Below are 23,580 nucleotides of genomic sequence, written 5' to 3'. Positions count from 1 at the left end.
GCCTGCAAAGCAATGGGCATCCTTTGTCTCTGAGACGTATGACCCTGATTTATAAATTGCAAATTTTTCTTCCAGGCTGTGAATGTTAGCTTGCAATTCAGTCCTCAGCCATAAAATACACAAGACAGTCTGGGACAGATTGGGAATGGGTTTTGTCTAATTGCATTTGGGGACTGTGTAAAGCATATGGTGTCAGTTACAAAACTCTGAAGCAGTTTGTTCAGAACCCAACACAGCCATATCAGTTCCGGCTCTGATACTGTCAGTTATCATCAAGCATGCCCAGTAAGGTGCCAGCATTTTCCTGTGGAAAATATGCTATCATCTTCGCCATGCAATGCAAAATTAGGGGTTAACTGTCTTAATGGAGGAACTTAAGACAAGATGGCCCTGGTTATAAAATAAGGTATATTGAAGAAATGTCAAGATATAAGAGTGTCATTTTAGCTTGTCTTAAATTCCTCCTGGTTTTACTTTATCTCATTATTTCCTGAACTTGAAAGCTGTTGCTGTGATTTGATCATCACTGTTAAGCAGTTGTCACAATTCCCTGTAGGATAAAATGACTCTTTCATTCAAGGCCAAGTCTGGCAAATCTGTTCTTATAGATCACGTATTTCTAAGTCTCCAAGGTTTTCACTTTAAAAAGCTGATGCTGTGACACTACCCCAGGTTGCCTCTCTCCACTCTGCTGAAGTCACCGGGTTTCCCTCCTCTGTCACATGCTCTGCCTTCTGCCATTGATTCTCAATAATCCACAGCCACGTGGTATTTCAAGCTGATCTCCAGAATAGGCCATGTATCTGCATTGGCACAGCTCTTCTGGGATACTGCTGTCCCAATCAGATATGCCTGCCTGGCCTAGCAGAACTGAGCTAACACTGCTTTAAAGTTAGAGGCCTGGCTTTGTTTCAGAATTTTGTAGTTGTTATTCTGCCCAGATCAAATACTATGTGGTTCTTCTGCTTTATCTTTAAAAGGCCAACTGTGTTTTAAGGCTCCACTGAATTGGCTAACTTCAACAGGTCAAAACCAAAATGGATGTAGCATTAGACACTACCGATTCCCGGTGAGTCCCCCTGCCTGGCCTCAGATGTTCCTTTTAATTGGAAATGTGTATATGATAGAATAGTTTAACAGCTTAAGGCTGCTAATTGGGGAAAAACGACTATCTAGGAAGATAAGCCATTCAGTAGGTTGGTCATTATTTTTTATCTTTCCCTATGGTATTACATAAAGTTTCAAAATCCTATTTTATTTGAACTCTAAAAATTTTATGGAAATAAAAATGATATAATAATTCTTAGTAAGGTCATATGTTTCTCAAAGTATGTTACATTAAATACAATTTTGGGGGGACAGTTAGTAAAGTTAAGTAAAAAAAGAATGGTGTAGATCAACTAAACTTTTTCTTTATTGTGTGTTTTGATGATTTTTATTTTATGGGTACATAGTAGGATACTAATATACAATACTTCTAGGACACATGAACTATTTTGGTATAGGCATACAATGTGCAATAATCACAGGGTAAATAGGGTATTCATTACTTCGAGTATTCATCATTTTTTTTTGGTGTTAGAAACATTTCAATTGTACTCCCTCAGTTATTTGAAAATGTATAATATTGTTGACTGTAGTCACTCTATTGTGCTATCAAATACTCGATCTTATTTATTCTATGTAACTACATTTTTGTATGCATTAACCATCCCCATTTTCCACTCTCCAAACCCCCCACCTTTCCCAACCTCTGGTACCCATTATTCTACTATCTCCATGAGCTCAATTGTTTTAATTTTTAACTCCCGCAAATGAGTGACAACAAGTAAAGTTCATCTTTCTGTGCCTCATTTTGCATAATGTCCTCCATTTCCATCCATGTTGTAAACAACAGGATCTCATTCTTTTTTATGGCTGAATAGTGCTCCATTGTGTATATGTGCTATACTTTCTTTATCCATTCATCTGTTGATGAACACTTAGGTTGATTCAAAATCCTGGCTAAAGCGAACAGTGCTGCAATAAATACAGGAGTGCAGCTATCTCTTCTGTATACTAATTTCCTTTCTTTTGGGTATATACTCAGCAGTGGGATTGCTGGGTCACATGATAGTGCTACCTTTAGTGTTTTGAAGAACCTCCATGCTATTCTCTATAGTGGCTGTACTAATTTACATTCCCCCCAACAGCGTATGAGGGTTCTCCTTTCTTCATATCCTTGCTACTCTTTGTTATTACCTGTCTTTTGATAAAAGCCATTTTAAGTAAGGTGAGATGATATCTCATTGTAGCTTTGGTTTGCATGTCTCTGATGATCAATGATGTTGAGCACCTTTTCATATACCTGCTGGTCATTTGTATGTCTTCTTTTGAAAATGTCTATTCAGATCTTTCGTCCATTTAGAAAAACTGAATTATTATTTTTTTTCTATTGTTGTTTGCCCATTTTTAAACTGGATGATTAGATTTTTCTCTATTGTTGTTTGGGCTGTTAATATGATTTCTATATTCTGGTTATTAATTCCTTGTCAAACGGATAGTTTGAAGATATTTTCCCCCATTCTGTGAGTTGTCTCTTCACTTTGATGATTGTTTCCTTTGTTCTACAGAAGCTTTTAAACTTGATATGATCCCATTTGTCAATTTTTGCTTTAGTTGTCTGTGCTTTTGGGAAATTACTCAAGAAATCTTTGCCCAGGCCCATGTTCTGGAGAGTTTCCAAAGTTTTTTTTTTTAGCAGTTTCATAGTTTTGAGTCTTAGATTTAATTCATGTTGATATGACTTTTGTGTATAGCAAGAGATAGGGATCTAGTTTTATTCTTCTACGAATAGATACCCAGAACCAAACGAACTTGTGGCAAAAACTTTTAAATAGTTGCCTAATTTCACTGCCGATAGTAAGATGTTTCACAAACAAATTTTTATAGTTTCATAAAGCTGACTAAAAAAAATGTGTAACAAGTTGACATTGCTTATATGGAAGCTAATTCAGCCATCTCAGAGAGTTTTAATTTCCTGAGAAGAAGTAATCTTTGATGACATACCTTTGACTATCTGTTAAAGAACCTATGACCAGGAAAATCTATATAAACTGAGTCAGCTGTTCCAATGACTAGTTATATAAAAAACACTGACCTAAGAAATCATGTGAGGCTATTTATTTCATAATGGATCATTAGTGAAAAACTCATATGTGACAACAAGGACCAAAAACAGAAAGAAAATACCACAGAGCTGTATGGAAACAACTGTCATCCATTTACTATTTTCTTAAAATTATAAACAAAAGAAACATTTTGTGATGACAGATGTCTATCTGGCACAACAAACAAAATTATTCCTGGGAATGAATAAGATCTTGAATTAGTTGCAAGCTTTCCTTTTTCCATAGGTCACACATTATGCACATGCTACTCTCACATATTCTGTCAATCCACCCATTTCTTTGCTCATTTATAGCAATTTTCCTGCATATCAATAACAAGGTCATTATTCAGACCGTGAACTATGTTAGTAAATCAATTTTTAAAATACAATTCCTTTTCTGAAAAATATTAATCATATTTTACATGCTGCATGAGATGCTGCCCTTTATTGTACCCTTAGCATTGGTCATACACTATGGAGTTCTCCTGTGAACTTCACTTGAATGCAGAAAGCTGGAAACCAGAGTCATTGAGGCAAGGGTGGCATGATGACAAGAGAATAGAAGGATCTACATCTAATATTATTAGTAGCACAGTGGTTAAGTGTGGGGCTATTAAGTCAGACTAAATAATTCAAATTTAACTCTACCATTTACCCGTTTGGTGACCCCGTACAAATCCAACCTGTCACTGCCTCAGTTTCCTCCTCTGTGAAGGCCTGCTTTATAAAATTGTTCAGAAGATTAAATGAAAAGATACAGGTAAAGAGCCTAGAACCATGTATGACAAATAGTGAGGGCTCAATAAATGTGACCATGGTTGGAATTAAAGGCCTACTGCATGCCATTAATCACATTGTGTACCTTACACAACATATCTGTGAATTAGATAGTATAAGTTTCATTTAATAGATATTCTAAACAAATGGTAGTTATAGAGCTTGAGGAATTTATCTGGTATTAGTCGGAACTTAGACACAGTCTGTATGATTCTATAACGCATACTCACTGTATTATTCTGGATTTTAAAATAAAAACACGTAGGTTTCTTTTTAAATAAAAATATCTTCCCTCCGCCTCTTTCTTTTGTATTTAGTTCACTATAATATATAATTTCATTAGAAAGTTGGAAGATAAGAAATACATTTAAAAAAAAGAAAATGTAAAATACAGGTAATAGTTTGGATTTCCTCACACATCTATACATGCATACCATGTTTCATATGAATACTATACATATATTTATTACACATGCATATATGTAATATATAAAATGAAAATAAGCTGTACATTACATACTGTAGCCATTTATTATTTTTTATCCTGATAATATGCCATGGACATGGTGGGAGGATTTTAATGATGATGAAGGTGGGGTGGGCTATCTCAACATAATTAGATATGCACACTTAAAAAATACAAAATACAAAAGCTAGACAGAAGGCAAGTGAGTTTAGAGGTAGGAATATGAGTTAAAAGGCATTATAATTGTTCAGGGGAAAGGTGATGAAAGTCTGCATTAGGCTGGTGGGGAAGGAGCCAGGTTACAAGAGATGTGTAAAAAAAGGTATGAGCAATGAAGGAAAGGGGAATAAATTAGGATAATTTGGACATTTTGGAATAACTGTCTGGATACATGAGAAGAGTTTGGGGTTCCAAAAATATACCCATTTCCCTTCCGACCGAAGGAATTTGTATTCTCTTTGCTGCAGTGTCATGACATTTTTATCAGACCTATTGTGCTCTATTGTAATACATTTGAATTTTCCCCAAGACCTCAAAAACCTGGACAGTATACAGACAATAGCATCTGCTGGATAAATGTGGGTTTTAAGTTACATTGATATGTATTAAGATATACACTTTATCAATACTAAATTACAATTCTCTTCCAGCTTCTTGGCATGTAATGATAACCTCCTTGAAATAAAAGAACCTGAAATTAGCGCTATTGGAGAGAAGAATCAATAGCTCTAAGCAACGTATATAAATTAATGAAGCACTTCCCTGTGCAATTTTTATCACTGTGTCTCAGGACTGGGATGATCATTTGGTTTATATTTTTCACTTTAACATATAATGACATTAACTAGCATTAGTTGGTGAGAGTGTGGGGAAATAGGCATACTTACACATTGTTTACAGTAATTAGCAGAGCATATTAAAGTTTAAAATTGTCACTTAAAAATTTTTAAAATTCCATTTCTAGAAGTCTTTGCTATAGAAATGAATATAAGAATACAAAGACTTGTATGTAAGGTGATCATCATTGTAGTAATATGTATGGTAGCAAAGCATAAGAAAATCTGAATGTGTGTCAATAAATGACTAGACAAATACAGTACAGTCATATAATGAAATAATATGTGGTCATTTAAAAGATGAAGGTAAATTTACATCTGAAAAGATGTGCACAATAGATTAAGTTGGAGAAAAAAGAAAGTTGCAGGCCACGATTATAGCATTGTTTCATTTTTATTTAAAATACAAATTTATGCAGGTATGTATATAAATAAGTCAGTGTCAGTTTGGGCAAAATCTTGAAGAATACACTCTCAACTGTTATATGCTATTTAACCTCAGAGCATAACATGACTGAGTATGACAGGATAGGTGGAGAACGGAATTTCACTAGGTATTTTACATTTTTTAAAGTGGTGGGATTCTAAGTAATTTGTTTTTCTTTCTTCAGCGATTCTCAATATTTTTTCAGCCATTAAAAATAATAAAATTAGTATGTACTGATCTAGAAAGATATTTATAATATTATAAGTAAAAAAAAATGTGGGTTACAAACAAAAGTTTGTATGGAATTGTATCATTTACTGGTAAATATTTATAGTAATAAAAAGGCTAGATGCATATATACCAAACTATGATGTCTGGGGCAAGATTAGAAAGAACATACAGTGATTTATTACATACATTTTAAATTATTTGTAATAAAAATAATAAAATATTTTAAAAATCATTAATGAAAGGTCATCATGGCTATTTTATATCTTAGAAATGTGCTTTAAAAGTTAATAGATTTTAGTAAAGAAAACTATATTCTAACTAGATCAGTAGTGTTTTCCATTATGCAAAATATCCTTCTGTAAAATGAATTAACTTTTTGTGATATTAATATTCACAATGCCTGGCTGCCCACTTTGGCCTAGTTAATGCTTGCCTTTTGGAGAAATAGAGGTCAAAGATTCTTAATTACCTGTTTAAAACTTATTGAGAAAATGTCATTATTTGGCCTTCATTAGCATCTCAAGGAAAGCTCTGTGCCACACTTCTATGGATTTGGTCCCTTTTTTCCTTTTTGAATGATGGGTATTTATCTTTAGCAGTTGAAGCTCTTTGACCATTGACATAACAGATTTCAAAGTGGAAGAAGGGAGGTTACTATTGCCTGTACTTACATAGAGGGAGCAGATTACTACATTTGCCTGAATACAGAAATCCTGAAAAAGCAGCAGTCTAGTGGGGTTTCCCTGTATGTGAAATGAACTTCCTTTCTTGTGGACATTAGGATTTATGTTTGGAACAAAATCAGCTTTTATCATCCTGTTTGGAGTAACAAATGAATTGGCTGGGTAACCTTCAGCTTTCTACTTGCTTCCAATCCATGTTTTAAAAAGCCTTTTAATTTCTGAGTATTTAAAATACATTTAAACTCAACAGGTTCTTACAGTGTCTAATGCTTGCAAAATTTTCAAAGGGAAAAAAATATTAGGTCAAACTTTGTAATCCTAGAACTGAGTGCTGCTGAGAGTTTCAAGAAAAGTCAGCAAAATGCATGACATATGTTGTATTTATGTATTTAAAATCATATGTAATTCTATTTTTCATTTCAGGACTCCTAAAAGAACAAATTATCTGTTTTAATTGAAGCTCAATTTACAGGAGTAGGAAAAAAATAAAAACAACACAAACAATACCAGAAACCTCTGAAAGTGCAAAGAAAAGATAATAACCAAAGTACCTAAAATAGAGTTTCCTAAATATAAATGGAGGAGTGACTGTAAAATCTTTCAACAGTGTGAAAAGTGAATAAAAGACTCAGAATTACCCATAGGGTAAAAAATGTAAGAGGGATGCAATAACTAACTTACTAAAAATGAAAGTGTTGCTTCATTGACAGATGAGTGAGATGTATAAAACCCCACATTATAAAAAATGATATATTTTTTCCAGTTCTGACTAATAAAGGACAGTATGCCTACTTCACTCATTAAAAATGGAAAAAACTTATTGCATTTGATGACATATGCAAACTTAGGAAAAAATCTTCAAAATTTATAAAAATTATAATAATTACTATACTTGTCAACAGGTTTAATAATGTAGTTTTCATAGTATTTAAAATTCATCTGAAATCCGCATCAGCAAAATAAACTTTGCTTTCCAGAGAGATCAGCCTTTGCTTTGCTTAATAATGAAAAGGAACTGCATCCCAGAAAAGAAAACCAATGTTTTATGGAGGTGGCCTGTAGTACCCATTTGAATCATCAGGATTAGGCAATGACCCTCTTTTGGTTATATTTATCTGACCGTTTTCTGCAGGAAAGGAACATTAATAGCTATATAAAGCTTCAACACATGTTGCACAGAGAGGACTATATAATCCTCTATTATTTCTGCCTGTAAATGACTACATGTCTAGCACTAGCCTGGGGCAGAATCGGCTGCCAGGAAACTTGACCTGCATCATGGGCTTAATGAAGCTGTAATGTTCTGTTTATAATTCTTTCCACTTTTAACTAGTATTGTATCAGGGGAAATGAGATAATGTGCCTCTCCTTTTTGGATCATTGGGGGTACTGACCAGTCCTCTGTGAAGGGACAAGGAATATAGTGTGGACACTGTTCAGGTTCTGTGAGCCGCTCTGGAGGATCAGTTCAGATTGGGGGAGGTAGAGCACCTAATTTTCACCCATAGGAGCAAAGTCTGACATATGGCTGCCTGTAGGTATGTGTGGACTGGTAGACTTGAAATATATCTGAATACCACTTCCTTCTGCCTTTTCTATGATGACAATGAGTGAGGCTGGGCCTTTCCATTATTTTTGACTTAGAGGTGTTTTCCTTCAGCATCCCTATCCTTTTTCTGATCCTTTTTCTCATTCAGGGGCTTCTACTTTGTAAAACTATTACGGGCTTTTAGACTCCCAATCTGCTCAGTCTCTTCTGGTCACCCCAGCAAGAAAGAAAAAGATATAATTTTTTTTGGTTTGTTTTACTTTTTTTTAACCTAACCTATAATCAAAACAGTGGCCCCCTCTCAAATTTTGGAACAAAGATTCTAGAATGGAAGCATCATTAAATAGGCAAAAGAGGTTTTTAGAGTAGGTGTTTCTTCTCCTGCAAGCGTTCTGAAATGTGGGGTATTTGAAGAAATACAGACTCGGGTGGATCTTTCCTTTCTGAGCTCCTCCTCACCTCCCTGAGAGTGAGGGTTGGGAACCCTCACTGAGTGCAGGTGCAAATGCAAGTGCTCTAGTGGAGACGTGGATTCTTGCCTCTTTTGGCCCTTTGCTTGACAGCCCCAAGACCTAGGGCCAGCCCTGCCATGTGACATGCAACTGACCAGCAGCTTCCCATCTTTTTTCTTTCTTTATTCTTCTTCTGTTCCTCTGCTCTTGAATACCAAAACAAAATATAGCCTCATAATCTACTCATTTAATACAGTTACCCTTTCCACCCCTGACATCTAGTCAGAATTCCTCCTGTTATTATACACTTGTTAACAATTCCAGTGGCCCTGTTTCCCTCAGAGAGAAAATTCAGAGTTTCCTCAGCACAAGGAAGTCAGAAGCAGCACAGGAGGGAGACAGAGGGTGATGGACTTACTGCTCAACTACACTGAGAGCAACTGTTGTCTTAACTAAGGAAAAGGCCCACAGAGGCAGTTAGGGAGCCACTGTGACATTTGAGATGGTCTAGAATGGTCTGTTGGCAGAGGGGAAGCCATGCTGGGGGGTCTATCTGTTGACAGAGAAGGAAAGGGAAAGATGGTAAGATGTCACCCGGAGTCACAAAGATATTCTTTTTTAACATGGGGGTGATTTGTATATTTGATGACAGAGAAGAAGGAGGCAGTAGCAAAGATAAGTTTGAAGAATGATTAATTGGTGGGCCCAGGCTCCCAGGAGAAAGGAGGTAGTGAGGTCTGAGGAAAGGGGAGGGATTATCCTCTAAGAGTAGCGACAGCTCCCTTTTAGAGAAGGGATCTGTGAAAGTATAGAAGGATTTGGAGATGTAGTTTTATCCTAGCTGTCTTTGATCTTCTTAACAATCTGTTGGGACTTAGGGCATAGGGATGAAAGCCTGAGGAGGGTGGAAAAGATTTGGAATGGATGTATCATGTCCTCTGGTGGCGAGACAGGTGTGTCTTATTTATTTATCATGGGCTGCGAGTCAGTGGATCTTAAAATAGGAACAACTGGTTTCAGAAATTAGCAAAAGCCTCAGCCAGGAGGGAATAATTCTAGAAAAAAGGAACTTGGTGAACCACCACATGTTTTGAAAACTCACTGGGTCGATCAGCCTTCCTAGAGGCTCTTTGGGAAATGAATCAGAAGACCTGGGTTATAGCATTGACTCAACTACTTAACATCTTTCCTATTTTTTGGCATGATCATTAATTACTTCCCAATCAGGCTCACCACTTGCAAAATGGGTATCCATTAATTTACTAAACAAATACTTACAGACTGCTCACTACTGCCAGGTAGTGATGGCAGGTACAAGAGAAACAGTTTTCATCAGTCCTAAAGTTTCTATCAGTCTAGTGACTCCCTACCTTGCTTCATTTACTGGTCAACTGAAATAATAAATCAGAATGTATTTTTAAAATTCTGGAGCCCAACTGTAGAAAAAATCTATAGGAAAGTAATTTTTTTCTTGAAACAATTGTCTTGTTGTGATCATGACCTAACGATGATCATAATTTCTAGATAGAAGACTACCTCCAAATGATGCCTGCAAATGAGACAATAATGAGCCTCTCCTTTTTGGATCATTGGGTAACAGATCAGTCCTCTGTTAAGGGACAAGAAATACTCTCTCCCAGGATACAGCTCTCCCAGGCTTAAACCCTCTTATGGCAGTCATTGTCTCCCATTGGGAAGCAGGGAGTGTAGCTTTTACACTGCACTCATGCTATCCTCGCCACTTCCTCCTGTCTCCAATGACTGGTTGCCCTATTCCTGTGGCTGGCTCCTCTGAGGAAGACAGCGCTAATTCCAGCAGAGGCACAACACAGAGCTTTCCCAGAAGCCAAGTGTAAACCAGCAGAGTTCTTTGATCTTCAGCCTGGTGCATTCTTTGGGTGGCCAAAACTTTGGAAGGACAAGCTGAAAGAGTATGTCTGGTGTTTGGAAGCCAGGTCAGAGGTAATGTTCTGGAGATGCTTTCTGGGAGTAGAATTAAGAAAATTGCCTTTTCTTTTTGATGTCTAAGTCTAGAATAGGAAAAATTATTCTCTGAAATGTATCCAGAAGTTCTGGGAACAGTCTGTCATTGCAATTATGGCTGCAGGATTAATTTTGCTATACTATACCCCACTTTCATTAGCATACTCAATTTTGTTCCATATTTCTGTTTTATCTAACATTACAAAATTCTCATCAGTGGTGGAATATGGAGGAAATCTTTCATTTCGTTTGTGTTCAGGCCAAAGGGAAAGTCTACTTCTAAAATGAGGATTTGTCAGATGAGGAAAAATATAAGCTGCAGATTAGGTGAAGAGCAGAGGAGGAGGAAGATAAAGCTGAGATTACTTTATGTTCTGCTTTCTATCTTCCTCTGTGAAGGGCTGTATTTATCACTGGATTCAGAAATTAGATTCGTAGAGGGCTTACCAGGTAGAAGTATGAGCTACTTGCTCCCTATCTAGGTGTGAGAAAAACAACAAAAAGCTGCAAAGAAGTCAATTTTCTGGGCAGTCCTCTCTAAATTTTTCTTTCTTTCTTTCTCTCTCTCTCTTCCTTCCTTCCTTCTTTCCTTCCTTCCTTCATTCCTTCCTTTCTTTCTTTTCTTTCTCTTTCTTTCTTTTTCTTTCTTTCTTTTCTTTTTCTTTCTGCCCTCCCTCCCTCCCTCCGTTCCTTCCCTCCCTCCTTTCTCTCTCTCCCTTTCTCTCGTTCTCTTTCTTTCTTGATGGCATCTCACTCACTCTGTTGCCCAAGCTGCAGTGCAGTGGCGTGATCTCAGCTCACTGCTACCTCCATCTCCCAGGTTCAAAGGATTCTCCTGCCTCAGCCTCAGGAGTAGCTGTGATTACAGGTGCGTGCCACCACGCCAAGCTAGTTCTTGTATTTTTAGTAGAGGCTGGGTTTCACCATGTTGACCAGGCTGGTCTTGATAAATAATTTATTTCTGTAAAGTTTGTCTTTCTTAGGGTGTCTGGGTAGAAGAGTAAATTTTCTAGAGTTTGTTCCCCAAGCTCTGGTTCTTGACCTTCCCATCTGATGTAGATTTCCTCCTACCTTTTATCTCAGACCTGATTTTCTCAAAAACCTAGAGGTTGAGCTATTAAAGGCAGAAACACCCACACATGTTACAGTGAAGGTAGGCTTTTGTTTGTTAGCTTTTCATATGATTCTCTGCCTTGCTCTGTCTAACTTTCTCTTCACTGCTCTCTCCTCTTTTGATTTGCCTTTTATGTGGATATTCTCCTGTGAGTGACTCTGAGATTGAATGTCCAGAGGAGCTGAGAGGTCCTGTGCTGCTGTGATGACCCTATTGCTCTCACTGTCATTTCCTCATTGACCTTAACTTCTTGGTGGGATTTGTCTCTCTTCTTGGGCTAGAAAAGTTCCTTTCTCTTTAAATTCCCTGCTTTGCATTGGTCTGTATGGAACTTTCTGTTTCATTCAATTCAACAAATATTTAATGTTAATTGTGCTTGGTCCAAAGTGGGATAAAAATGTAAATAAGACTCTTTGTTTTTGGAAAACAAACTTTAAAATTTGTGGGCAGATAGCCAGGTGCAGAGCCAGCCAAATACTGTAATAAATTCTGCTGTACACACTTGAGATGAATTAACCAAAGGTACACCCACATTCACAAACAGACTCCCAGGACCCCTCCATTTTGCCTTTTTCTGACTTCCAGATTCCTACATCACTTATCTGAGGCTTAAATCAGCATTTCCCACAGTGTATTCCTTGTAACACTGGGCCCAAGAGATGCTCCGTGAAAAAAAGTTTCATGACCAATTAAGAATAGGAAGTGTATACACATTCTCCTCCTGGAAATCCACAGTCTGCATCAACACGCCTGAGGTTTTCACCAGCAGAGAGGCCGAATAAAATTTCTTTAACCCAGAATTTTTCTGATCTTATATCCTTGCGCACCACTTTTTGCATAATACCTTATAAGAAAATTAATGTGTCTTAGGTCACGCACTTGGAAACATTGCCCTAATTGATTCATTAAATAATGAATATGATAATATTATGAAAATCTTACATGTATGCTCCTTTATCATCATATGAAACATTTTATACCAGCTGGCTTTTAAAGTACCAAGAATTGTGCTGCCCAATGTGGTAGTAATGAGCCGTGTGGGACTACTGAGCACTTAAAACACAGCTAGTCTCAGGTGAGATGTACTGTAAGGGTAAAACACACACCAGATTCAGAAGACAATATAAAAAAGATTGTGAAATGTCTCACTAGTAATTTTTATATTGATTATATATTGAAACATAATATTTTAGATACATTTGGTCCAATAATATATCATTTAAATTAACTTCACCGTTCTTTTTACTTTTTTTAAAAATGTGGCTACGGCCAAGTGCGGTGGCTCACGCCTGTAATCCCAGCACTTTGGGAGGCTGAGGTGGGTGGATCACGAGGTCAAGAAATCGAGACCATCCTGGTCAACATAGTGAAACCCTGTCTCTACTAAAAATACAAAAAAAATCAGCTGGGCATGGTGGCACATGCCTGTAATCCCAGCTACTCAGGAGGCTGAGGCAGGAGAATTGCCTGAACCCAGGAGGCGGAGGTTGCAGTGAGCCGAGATCGCGCCATTGCACTCCAGCCTGGGCAACAAGAGCGAAACTCCGTCTCAAAAAAAAAAAAAAAAAAATGTGGCTACTAGAAAATTTAAAATTACATATGTGGTTCACATTATCTTTCCACAGGCTGACACTGCCTTAGAAAATAGAAACATTTTTATATATTTGTATTTTTCTACAGCACACAGAAAGACCATATACCCAATGAAAATTTTTAAAATATTTCAACATTGCTGACTGAATATTATGGTTGGGAAAGCCAGTGAGTTACATCTTATTCTCCAAGGTGTTCACACTCTTACTGATGATTATACCTCATGTGTGGGCTGTCCCTATTGTCCCTTCACTACATCAGCCTATAAATCATAGAGAACCACACCTAGTAATGCTGGGCTCTAAGACCCCTTGTTATGTTCTTCTTAGCTCTCCAATTACAAATGCTAATGTATATTTGTAATGCCTATTTCAAAGCCATCACTCCGATCTCATTTCTGTGAATTTCTTTTTTTTTGTTTCCCCATTTATTTATTTTATTGCATTTTAGGTTTTGGGGTACATGTGAAGAACATGCAAAATGGTTGCATAGGTACACACGTGGCAGTGTGATTTGCTGCCTTCCTCCCCATCACCTACATCTGGCATTTCTCCCCTTGCTATCTCTCCCCAGCTCCCCACCCCCCACCGTCCCTCCCCTATTTCCCCCCAACTGACCCCAGTGTGTAGTGCTGCCCTCCCTGTGTCCATGTGTTCTCATTGTTCAACACCCACCTATGAGTGAGAACATGAGGTGTTTGATCTTCTGCTCTTCTGTCAGTTTGCTGAGAATGATGGTTTCCAGGTTCATCCATGTCCCTACAAAGGACCCAAACTCATCGTTTTTGATGGCTGCATAATATTCCATCGTGTATATGTGCCACATTTTCCCTATCCAGTCTATCGTCGATGGGCATTTGGGTTGGTTCCAGGTCTTTGCTATTGTAAACAGTGCTGCAATGAACATTCGTGTGCACGTGTCCTTATAGTAGAACAATTTGTAATCCTTTGGATATATACCCAGTAATGGGATTGCTGGGTCAAATGGAATTTCTATTTCTAGGTCCTTGAGGAATCGCCACACTGTCTTCCACAATTGTTGAACTAATTTACACTCCCACCAACAGTGCAAAAGTGTTCCTATTTCTCCACATCCTCTCCAGCATCTGTTGTCTCCAGATTTTTTAATGATTGCCATTCTAACTGGCGTGAGATGGTATCTCAATGTTGTTTTGATTTGCATTTCTCTGATGACCAGTGATGACGAGCATTTTTTCATATGTTTGAAGACTTAAACATAAGACCTAACACCATAAAAACCCTAGAAGAAAATCTAGGCAAAACCATTCAGGATGTAGGTGTAGGCAAGGACTTCATGACCAAAACACCAAAAGCATTGACAACAAAAGCCAAAATAGACAAATGGGACCTAATCAAACTCCACAGCTTCTGCACAGCAAAAGAAACAGTCATTAGAGTGAATTGGCAACCAACAGAATGGGAAAAAATTTTTGCAGTTTACCCATCTGACAAAGGGCTGATATCCAGAATTTACAAAGAACTAAAACAGATCTACAAGAAAAAAACTAACAAGCCCATTCAAAAGTGGGCAAAGGATATGAACAGGCACTTTACAAAAGAAGATATACATTTCTGTGAATTTCAATCGTTTTCGGTAGTTAGAGACCACAGAGTTATTCCCTGGTGTTGAATCTAATTTGTTAAAGGCATCATCATTGTTACTCATGACCTAAAATACTACCCTTTGGTGGGTAGGGAAAAAAAGCAGAAGTTAAAATCCCTCTATTATCACATTTACTTCAGAGGAATCTTCCCAGATGTGAAGGTCCATGTAACAGGCTCAGAAATAACCGATAGAGACAGTGCATTTAATCACTGATAGGAATGAAACTTAAGAGAAAATCACATGCTTTGATAAGTCATGCCATATCAGTGAAATCATTATGCCAGCACGTGGTAGCTTATAATCAACTGAATCTACAGCTATATTTCACATGAGCTGCAGAGAAGGCTCTGGTGCAATGAATTTCAGAGAGTAGTGAGAAGACAACCCTGATGGCAGCTGATGTGAAAGCTGCAGTGAGACGAAAATAAGCAGGATTGGGCAGCACTCTGTAAAGCATGAGTCAGGGTAAAAAAAATAGGAAACAACGCCATGGCAAATAAACTGCAGATGCTTCCAATTAGGCGAAAGTGTGCTTGCTCCACTCACACTTGTCATCCAAGGAAAACTGCAATGAAAATGGATCTGATTTACTCGTCTTTCACGCAGAAGCATAGCACGTGCACAGGAAACCATACCAAATGTAGATCAAAAATGAGCTTTTATCTAAGAAGCTATAAAAAAACATCAAGAAAGATGTGTGCTCGTCACACTAAGAAGTCGTATTTGAATAATAAAGCCTTCTCATTTTGTCAGTTTGGTTCAATAGTATTTTTTGAGACTGTCTAGTTTATAAATGCCAAGATATAAGGTACTGAGTGATTTTTTCCTAAACAATGAACTCTGCTGACACCACCTTGTCTTTTGCGTAACTGCTACCCCAATACTATTTTTGACTTTATATTGTAATCTTATTCTAAACACGTGTCAGTTTTTCTCTATTGCAATCTAACCACATATTGTTATTAGACTTAAACTTTGAAACACATTTCTGAACATATCTCCTTAATATTAATAAAAATAAATGATTTACCATTGTCATTAAACAAAAGCCACACTTCCTAGCCTGACCCTTGGGTTTACATTTTGGTTTAGTCTACTAGCTTGGCCTTACCATCCATATCAACTTTGTATACACCATAGATGAGGCAATTAAGACAGCTTGCTTCACTACTCTTGTGCTGCCAGGCTCAGCTTCCATCTCGGCACATCCAGCTCCAAGTTCATGGTTCAAGTCAGTTCCACAGCTCTCCCAATAGCTAGAACTCTACAACCTCTGCCCTCAGCATTTTTCTAAGAATGCTTAGAAAATGTGTTACTGCTATTAACACATATGCACACACACACGCAAAAAACACCCATATATACACACTCAGCTGTAGCAATTATTCTGCCTGAATCAAATCCTAGCTTTGCCAATTACGAGCTGTTTAACACAGGGCATTACTTAACCTCTCTGTGCCTTAGTTTCCTCAAGTATGAAAAGAAGGATAATCATAGGACTTACTTCAAAGGGTAGTTGCAGGGAATAAATGACTTTCTGTACAGTGCTAAGAACAGTGCTTGATGTATAGTTTGCCCTTTGTAAGTAATTCGGTGTTATCCATAGCAGCAGTCATAGTAAAGGTATTAGAGTTGCTGTTATTATTTTTGTATCCCTGGCAGTACTTTCATGTGATGTCATGTATTGCTCATGATCAGCAAACATTTATAGAGTAAAGCAGTAAGGAAATGAGCATACTGTAATAAATTTTAAAATGAGAGTAACGCACTAATTTGCTATTACTTTTAAAACCTGCTTTAGGAATGCTCTCTTATTAGTACCAGGACTTATCGTGTACTCTCTAGAAAAAAACACATTTTTTTTTTTTAAGGAAGAACTAAAATAAAAATAAAGCTCTACTAACTGGAAACTTGTGGATTAGCTACTTTTAAAAAGTGCATTATTTTAGTGTGCACTTCTGGAGAAGCAAACATTTATCAACATTTATATTTGATATCCTTACTTCAATAAATGTACACGAAACGAAAATCGGGTTCAGTCCAGTATAACAGTAATGACAACCAAATGGAGTTTTTAAACTTTCCCAATTGACTTTATACTCATTATCTCATTAAAGTTCTTTTGCTCTAATGAGCTAGACTTATGGGAAAAGGTTTAAAAATAAAGTTGACAGAAAAAAAAAGAAAATTAAGTGTGATCTAAAAGTCAGCCTCATCTATTCTCTATCAGCGTACAGTAGCATGGGGAACTGAAGAAACACTCTTCAGCCTTTGAAAATCAATGTGCATTTCATAGAGAGCTGCTGCCTTTCAGTCATAGCATTTTACCCTGCTGTCTTATAACTATGTCCTGCACTAAATTTTACATGGCCCCAGACTCCTATTTAATTCTCACAGCTGGGAGACAGGACCAAGTCCAGCCAAATCTGTTTTCCTAGAGTGCCTACAAATCTCCCCTTTAATAATTTACTTTCTCTACTATAATGGCCTCTAACTAAGCTCTAATAGATTTCGTCACACAGTTGCTGCTTTAATCAGAGAAGAGAGTTTTATGGGTTTATTAATCATGCTCTTTTCAAAAGCTGCTGATTAAGCATTTGCCTGATGGTGGTGAGCAGTCAGAAGGTATCATCGAGGCTGCTTGCTCACTGAGTAGCAGCCTGCAGGCAGCTTTCTCACAGGACTCACAGCAGACGGCATACAGCTAGTGCCAACTAAGCAGACTGAAGTTTCAACTGCCCGCCCCCCCGCCCTGCCGTCCCAGCTCCTAGCAGCAGGTCGTTCTCAGCAATCTTCTCCCCACCATTTTATTCACCAGGACTTTTCCAGCAGCCAATAGCAAAATTCCTTCCTGCTCCCCACATCCCAAAGCAGCTAAATTATTTCTGAAAACTGAATGACATGCTTGGCAAAAGAATGTATTCCACCGTGAGGCGCTACTTACAACAGGGTTTACTTTGGCCTACTCAGGCGGCAGACCCACTAAACACCATCTCCCCCCTCTCCCCGCCTTCTAGGAAAGCGGCAACTGAAGCCACATAGTCCCTTTATGTGTTATAGTCAAGGCACCAAATAACAGCCAAACAATACAACGAGACTTCCTGGATTCAAGAAAACCCTTATTTCTCCAAGGCCAATTTACAGGGCACTCATAGGAACACAGATTCAGACCAAACACCAACCAAGCTTGAGGTTTTGTTAGAAGACAAGACACCAGGAATAAGTAGCAAGTACTGTTTTTGAAAGAAAAATAAACTCATATTTATTGAATTTTTTTACACTGAAGATAATTGTTTTCTTCAAAATGCATAGCTATCTGGAAGTTCTTCACAGCTCTTAGATATGAGTGCAAATTTCCCTATTCCCTTATTACCAAGTAGAGAAGAGTAAAAAGATCCCTGGGGTAAATGTAGTAACGATTGGTCCATGACTTGTATAAACTTTTCTACATTTGGTTTCTGAGCAAATATTGAAAGCAATATTTCAAATTCTCAACCTGGCCTAAGTGTGTTAGATGTACTTCTTTGACTTAAAATGATCAGATTTCTAAAATTAAATTTGTGCTGGCATTATGAACATTATCTATGTTGATGTACCTGTAATTAATCACTAGAAAATGAGCAATTCTTTGTTTCAGTATGTGTTTTCATATAATGAAACGTGATTTAAAATGATAGTAACTAAATTATGGAAAGAATAAAACAAAAAAATTTTTTTTTTGAGACGGAGTTTCGCTCTTGTTACCCAGGCTGGAGTGCAATGGCGCGATCTCGGCTCACCACAACCTCCGCCTCCTGGGTTCAGGCAATTCTCCTGCCTCAGCCTCCTGAGTAGCTGGAATTACAGGCACGTGCCACCATGCCCAGCTAATTTTTTGTATTTTTTTTTTTTTTAGTAGAGACGGGGTTTCACCATGTTGACCAGGATGGTCTCGATCTCTTGACCTCGTGATCCACCCGCCTCAGCCTCCCAAAGTGCTGGGATTACAGGCTTGAGCCACCGCTCCTGGCCACAAAAATATTTTTAAATTATTTTTTGCTTCTTCAAAATTAAGTTGTTAACAACACAAAGATTTCCTGGGTTAACATTGTAGATATCTTTGTAGATATTTCATCATGTCTATGAAGGTCTGGGGTCTTACATGTTTCTATTTGTATCTCCTATTTTGAAAGAACTAATAAGCAAATCAACCAAAACAGGAGACTTTAGTATGGTAGTTTATACATTGCAGTACACTAAGCAAGGGAAAACATAATATTAAAAACTAATAGTGCTCGCTTTGCCAACACATATACTAAAATTGAAATGATACAGAGAAGACTAATTTGGCCCCTGTGTAAGGATGACATGCAAATTCATGAGCGTTCCATATTTTTAAAACAGAAAATGTAGCCTGGCGTGTGGCAGAACAAGCCTGTAGTCCCAGCTACTCAGGAGGCTGAGGCAGGAGGATCACCTGAACCTGGAAAGCTGAGGCTGCAGTGAATGGTGAAAGAGCCACAGCGCTCTAGCCTGGGTGAGGGAGTGAGACCCTGTCTCAAAACAGAACAACAAAAAAACAAACAACTAATGAAAGAAAGCGTTGTTTTTAAAAACAGATCATTTTAGTTCTCTGTAATGAGTTTATAAAAATTAAAAATTTCTTTTCTGAGACGTTAGAAAGTCCCAATGCACACATTTGAACTCCTATCCTTCACACCATATTATATTTTTAAATAAGCAATGAGACATACTGAGTTTAAAAGCTTGGCATATTTAACAGAAAAACAAAACCCCAAACCACGTTTAGCTGGTAATTGAAATAATCATCAGTTACAGTTTTGATATGTGGAGACCATATATGATCTGCTTCAATTGCCTGGAAAAATGGTAAAATAAATCTATAGTTTGGTCCATGTTAATTAAAGTATATTTTATCAGTATTATCCAGGTAGTGCCATGAACACTATTTACTGCTATCATTTAAAAATATATTATAGGCCTAGTGTGGTGGCTCATGCCAGTAATCCCAGCACTTTGGAAGACCAAGGCAGGAGGATCACTTGAGGTCAGGAGTTTGAAACCAGCTTGGCCAATATGGTGAAACCCTGTCTCTACTAAAAAAAATACAAAAATTAGCTGCACATGGTGGCAGAAATTTGTAGTCCCAGCTACTCGGGAGGCTGAGGTAGAATTAGTTGAACCTGGGAGGCAGGGGTTGCAGTGAGGCGAGATGGTACCATCATTGCACTCTAGCCTGGGTGACAGAGCAAGATTCCATCTAAAAAAAAAAAAATATTATATATATATATATATATATATATATATATATATATATAGTTTATTTTATATATATAGAGAGAGAGACAAAGACAAAACTGTTTGTCTTTGTGTACATATATAGACAAAGACAAAAGACAAACTATATGTGTGTATATATATATATATATATATATATATAGAGAGAGAGAGAGAGAGAGAGAGAGACAGCACTTGCTCATCCATGTTAATAGAGGCCAAGACTGTACAGATAAATCAAGTCCACAGATGTTAATTTCTAACTCTCACTTCGTCATATACATATAAGAAAATACTTCCGATTTATTTCTGAGTTTTTGTGTCAGGCATGTCTTAATCTTGCACCTGAGTTTTACAAGAGATATGAAGTAGTAGAAATTTAACGTAAATCAAAATTAGGTTTAAACCTTAATTACCACTAACTCTGGGCAAGTTGCTAGTCTTTTAAAACTTTAAGTTCCTCCTCTGTAGAGTTAACAACACTTACATACTGGGATTATTGAAAGGCTATGTACACACTAACACATAGTAGGTGATCATAAATGGGAACTTATCTCTATTTTCTGACTTTTCCTCTGCCCTGAGTCTCCTCCCCTTCATTTGCTTTTAACTCACTCTTTAGAATTTTGGAGCATACCATGCCATTGCTGACATTTTCAGATGATCTATGAGAAGAAGAAATTAAAGAAGAAATTAAATAAATCTGATTTTGATTTTATTAGTTGAAGTGACCCAATAGGAACTTTGACACAAAAGAAAGAAAAGCTCTTATAATTATCAAACAAGTCTAAAAGGTATTAGGGTACTAATGGTTTATTTTTTCAGCTAAAGTAACCCAGATTGTTCACATTTTCCATCATTTAGCTTGGTATCTTTAATAAATGTTGGCCAGTCTAACAGTGCTCACATTTCACTTTTGGTTTCTTCTCTTTTAATTTTTTCATGAAACATTTGTTCATATGCATTGTAAAAACAAACAGAAATTAACCGTAGCAATGGCTAAAATATAAACCGCAAATTTGACTGAGTCAGCAGAGGTTTTTTTGGGTAACCCCAAAATTCCATGTCTCTGTGTATTTCAGTCCCTTTGTCAACTTATTACATGATAAATGAAACACATCAGAAGAGCAGAGTAAAAATTAATCCATCTTAAGAGTTCTATATGCTCTTGGTCAGATCCCTGATCCAAAAGGAAACATGATCTAGGTTTTGAAAGCACTTTGGTGTCCCAGAATGATTTTACTTGATCAAGTTCCCAGAAAATACATGGTTCAGCCTGACAACAAATTGTCAGAAAGTCAGTGGGGAAGTGCTCTACTTCTCCTCAGTGGAAAACATAAAGATCCTATCTATTTTGTTTATTTTAAATTTTTGATATAAGAGTGTTCTCTTTGTCATCAGGCGTGGATATTTATTATTTATTTTGTAGTATGTGTTTTGTATTGAAGTACAGAAATGAATAAAATGTAGTTTTCCCTGAAAAGTTTCTCTAACCTTTCATTCTTTGTCTATTCCCTTGACTTCTAAATAACTCTTGGTCTGCTTTACCCCTCAAAGCCTGACCTGTAGTGATTCAAGTTTGAACATAATGCGCCAAACATTTTATTCACCATATTAAGTTATGTGTTGGGTACAAAGAATAACAAGGTTAGTTAGCTCTGGTACTCGAGGGATGTCATGGTTGATTCTAGAAAGCACAGACACAAAGCAGCATGTATACTCATGTATATCATCCATCTTATACATTGTATATTTCTTCCAAAATATTTGAAACCAGAAGTGTTTTGGACTTTAGATGTTTTTCGATTTTGAAATATTTGCAGTAAATATTTACCAGTTGAGCAGCTCTAATCCAAGAATCTGAAATCCAAAGGTTCCAGTGAGCATTATTTTGAACCTCACATCAGTACTCAAAAAGTTTTGAATTTCAGAGCAGTTTAGATTTTGGATTTTCAGATTAGGGTTACTCAAATTGTATATGCATACATACCTTGTAGGAAAGGATGAGGGAAAACAGTGAAAGAATAAGATGACACAAGAAAGAGCCAATCATATTTAGGAAATGGACATGCTTCTGGCTCTCTAATTTACTCATAATGCCAGAAATGGGATCACTGCACAAGATATTTTCAATGTATTTGTAAGGTCTACTTATATCACTTATTGTCAAGAAAGTGTTTGGATTGCTGACATCTAGACAAGGGATCAAACAACACTGACTAAAATAAAATATTGATTGTGGACCTAACTGTAGGGCCAGTTTGTTGGTAAGCCAGGGAAATGATGTTAAAGGAAAGTTCAAAACTGAATTGCTTAAATAATAGCATTTCCTTTTTTTCTTCCTACCATCTTTCTCAATTTCTGTGATGAGCTCACCAATTAAAAATACATTTTGATCAAGGTCTGAAACTTACATACCTCTCAGAGTTTTGGACCCAAAAGTATGAAAAAAAAAAAAAAAGCCTCAGAGGCATGCAACCAATAACTACCAAAATTTGAGTGAATTAGAACTTTTCTGTTTTGCCACACTAGTCCGAAAGCCACAGGCATTCCACCACCCCAAAAGGATCTGGAGAACTGAAGGAGAGAATAAAAAATGAACAAAGATTGTACATAATTGTGCTGTTGCATTCTTATTTCAACAGCCATAGAAAGAGCCCCAAGTTTCAATTCAAAGGCCTCGCCTGCAAAAATAGCATCCATCTCCTCAGCCTTCCTTCTACTGGTCCTTCAAAATCATCTCAGATGTCACCTCCTCCAAGAAGTCTTCTCTAACAGGCTTACATTGCAGACTGCAGGGTGTAGGCTTATGGTATCCTTTGTTCATCAGGGCATGAATTTCCCAATAAACCTGCAAACTATTTGTTAATCTTTAAAAACGCTGTCTTTTTCTATGCTTGGTGTTTTTAGAAGATTTTGGATTGCTGTTAATATTCTAAAAGGTGGCAAAATGCATGAATCCAATAGTTCTTTTACGCTATTCCCCCAAGTATCTATTCTCTGAGATTTTGAAATATTTTCCTCATTCCATTAATTCTCTATTTTGCTATAACCACATGGCCCTTACCCCCAAGTAACCTTGACATTTATAGGCTAAAGGAACAATACTATAACAGCCAAGACTGGCCAGACAGGCTTTAAAACTCAGCACTGACTATGGGATGGGGAAAATCTGATTTGTATGTGTTTGACTTTTGTAAACTAATTTGTAACTTAACTTAGATGACTTCACTAAGATTTAATAAAATCCTGTCATTACATTCAGGCTTCAGACTTTTTATGTTTGTTAAATGTGGTAGAATAATCCAGAGCTGGTTTCATTTCTTCAGAGCTTGAGAGACTGTATTATTTGAAAGAGAAGTTTTTGATGGTTAAAAAAGGGGTACATGTTTCTCTGACACTGGAAAATAAAAGT

General features: G+C 37.0%; 1 protein-coding gene and 1 non-coding gene across 5 annotated transcripts in view; one reads left to right on the top strand and one right to left on the bottom strand.

Moving 5' to 3' along the window:
- CPED1 (cadherin like and PC-esterase domain containing 1) overlaps positions 1-23,580 on the bottom strand; it is a 307,276-nt gene that overhangs the window by 80,511 nt on the left and 203,185 nt on the right. The window lies entirely within an intron of this gene.
- Positions 19,159-19,264, top strand: LOC119468848. The gene has a single exon (XR_005197618.1). It is a non-coding gene; the product is annotated as a U6 spliceosomal RNA (small nuclear RNA).

Source organism: Cebus imitator, unplaced genomic scaffold, assembly GCF_001604975.1.
Source record: "Cebus imitator isolate Cc_AM_T3 unplaced genomic scaffold, Cebus_imitator-1.0 Scaffold508, whole genome shotgun sequence".
Taxonomy (NCBI): Eukaryota; Metazoa; Chordata; class Mammalia; order Primates; family Cebidae; genus Cebus; species Cebus imitator.
This window is presented reverse-complemented; position numbering and strand designations above follow the sequence as displayed.